This window comes from Polyodon spathula, chromosome 37 (genome assembly GCF_017654505.1).
Source record: "Polyodon spathula isolate WHYD16114869_AA chromosome 37, ASM1765450v1, whole genome shotgun sequence".
Taxonomy (NCBI): Eukaryota; Metazoa; Chordata; class Actinopteri; order Acipenseriformes; family Polyodontidae; genus Polyodon; species Polyodon spathula.
In genome coordinates, this window is record NC_054570.1 from 1,988,590 (window position 1) to 1,992,043 (window position 3,454).

The following is a 3,454-nucleotide window of genomic DNA, read 5'->3' on the forward strand; positions in this document are numbered from 1 at the left end:
TGGCTGTCTTTGCCCAGCCTCCACCGCCCAATAGGAGAATCGCCTGATTCAGTCATTTGATGCTTCTTTGCTTGCGTTAACCCTTGGATTCCAGTTGACAAAGAAATCTTGTGAGTCAATTTGAAACCTTTTCGCTCTCTAGCTGTGTCAGTGTGCTAGTGGTAATATTGTTCTATTAACAATGTTAAGCGTTTTAAAATCAGATAAATTACTGATTTAAAAAAATAATAAATACTTTGGTGCAGGGATAAAATACAAACTGTTAAAAATCGGTTTCAGATCTCAATCAAATCCCAATAACTCTAAGAACCTTGAAGTGTGTTCATAAGTGAAGAAGCTTATGAACTAAATACCACCTTATGTTTTTAATCAAGTTCTTAACATTACCAAAAGACAGATCTCACAGTCAGTGGCGTAGCCCTAAATCTGAACGCCACTAAAATATTTCTTCAGCAAGAAGTAAAGATTGATTGATTGATTGACTTAGCTTGCTTATTACGTGAGTATCCTGCTTGATTACATCACTGCTGCCTATGGAAAATAGTACTGGAACAGCGTTCCGACACGTTCCAGCTTGTCAACACCACTGTACAGTAGAGGTCAGTTTGTAAGGAATAAGTAACAAATAGGCAGGGCCAAAATCTTGAATAGCCAGCCTTTAAAGCTCTACGATGCTTCAATGGAAGCTGATGTACAGACCTTAAAACTGGGGTAGTTGAACCAGTAGACTGAGTAGGTGCAACTATTCTGGCTGCAGCATTTTGTACAAACTGCATCTTCATTCTGGCACCTGGGAGGGCAGCAAACAAGGAATTAAAATAAGCCTCCACTGAAGGTTACAAAAGGTTCTCTGCGTCAGAATCTGTAACAGCAGCACATGGCAAAAAAACGATCTCTCAGCAGCTGCTTCTCAAACGTCAACGCAAGATTCAGAGAAGGGCGATCTGCACGGGTCGTCCGCGCCCCGACAGAACCTCGGAGCAGACAGAGGCAGGACTGTTCAAAGAGAAGCGAGTCACGAGAAAAGAGAGGAATGTTCGATGTGGGATTCGAAGGCTTCTTAAGAAATGTCGGATGAATATTTAAACCTGCCCACAGGAGTAACGGGAGCAGCTGTTAGCTCTGCGCCTCGCTCTGCTCTCCAAGCTGGATTGACTTACCTACTCAAGGCAAGCAAGGGGGGGGTGTCGGGATTTCCTTGTGTTTTTAAGAGGAGACGACTGAAAACAAGAAGTGCATTTACTCGGTTAGCGAAGGCTTTAAAAACAAGAGGCAAGTCTTTTCTTTATCTTTTTTGATTACAATCAGTATTGTATTGCTACACTGGCAAGACAAAGCGTCTGTCCTTACCATCTTCAATGGTACTACAGTGGCAAAGCAGTGTGATGGGGGACAGCAGTTGCACAACAGTAGCTAGGACTGTTATAATGGCATAGGCTTGGCAGAGTGTCTGTTCTTCTAGATAATTGTTTCACAGTGGAATGAACACTCAGTACACACTGCTGGCAGTGCATCACAATGCTGTGGTTCAATATTGGTACCAGTGCCATTGTGCAACTATGTAATATATTTACCGTTTACCAACATTTAAGGAGAAGTTCTGTTTGATGTATACAGTTTGTGTTATATACTCAGATTATAGTATTATAGATACTTTACTATAAGGGTTTGCTTAGGCAGCATATGAGAGGTGTGTGTTATATCAAAGGGATGTAACCCAAGACAGTTCAGTCATGCACATTATATTGTAAAAATTACGGTAGTAAAGTTATTTATTGCAGCAATTTGTGGTTTACTGTATAATTCTCGCCTGTCAGATAGAAATCTGGGATCCGGTATGATCATCCACAAATTAACCCCTGCTTACTACATCGTCTGTTTTAGAAGAGCAAACAACTTGAGTATTTTCGGGGCAGATTTAGAAGCATCTTCTGCACGAATACACAGTTCTGAGTTATAAGAGAAGCATCTTGCACCTGCACTAACCGTTTACAGATTGAAACTGCCTGCCACTTTGTTTTCCTTTATCAGCACTCAGCGCTCGCTCATTCACTTTCCAGCGTGTGGTTTTACTGACACTTTTTTATCGAAGCTTTGGTTCGTTGTCTTATCGTTTAGGTGGATCTCTTCAAAAAGGCTTTTTTTTTTCCCCTGATCTCTGAGTGGAAATAAGTAAGATTTCAACAAACTTGATGTCTTGCTTTAAACCAATTTTTATAAACTTTTCTGTTTAGTTAAGATTTGTTAATATGGAGGAGTCTTGACTGGCTGCTTCTGGGCCAGCGGCTACAGGTGTGGGGTCCGTTGCGCTCTCTGCCCACGACTTGGAACCTAAGGGCTATGACTGGGATACACCGGGCAGCAACTTGGATACTCTGGTGAAGCGACCGGGCATCTCCAATCAGATTGAGAGCCTCGGGGTGGTAATTGGGGCTGCCCTCATCTGTGTTTTAAGGCTTATTTTTGCCAAATTATTGGAGAACTCCTAAATAAACTAGTGTCACCATTTTTTGGCGTACTATTATAAGGGTTGATTTTCAACACAAGCTTGTGCATTAACATATATATATATATATATATATATATATAGACGCACTGAATTCTTGAAGTAGAGCGCTCCCTAGTGACAATAAAGGACATAGCACTAAGTGAAACTAAGTACTTCCATCAAATTTTGTTGAGACAGGACTACAGTAAAGTACAAATTTTTCAGAATGCCCCGTTGCTTCTGTTGTTTTGACTTATGCATATGAAATCAAACCACTGGAACTGAAAATCTTGGAACATTGTCAAAAAATAGGCAAATTAGTGCTTGTCTAATTTAATTGGTGACTTTAATAGGCTGCAATAATAAGAGAAAAGCAACACAGCCACAGTAAAATGCATGAAATTGCAAGAATTTGAAAGCACAAAGTGGTCTAACATTTCCACACACAAGTGCCTATTGTTTGCATATGACTGATTGCTGACCGAAAACTGAAATTCTCCCACCCAACATGCCGGTAGCTATATAAATGACAAATCTTGAGGTGTTCTAATAAATGTGCACACTGCTGTGAAAATAGGGTCTAGAAAGTCTTACTAGTCACACTGTTCCTCTTTCCTCATGTTTAAATGGTATCCAGTCTGACTTCTGTCCTGTTTTTTATAGACGTGAGTGGGACAGATAATCTCAGAAGACCATGTGGAGTTTAGAATTCATCCTTACTGTTATATTACTCGTCTTAAAAGGTACGTCATTTTCCCACGTGCTTTGGAAAGAACAAGTGCATTTCAAACTGTATTTATAAGTGAATACGGTGTGTGTAGGATGTCTTATTGTCATAAGAGATGTCATTGTGTGTGGTTCTGGGCAAGGCTGAGCTAGTTTTGTTGTTATAACTTATATCACAAAAACTAAGATTGCGCTCAGAAACTAGTATTAAACATAAAACACTGTAGTCGTTTTTAACTT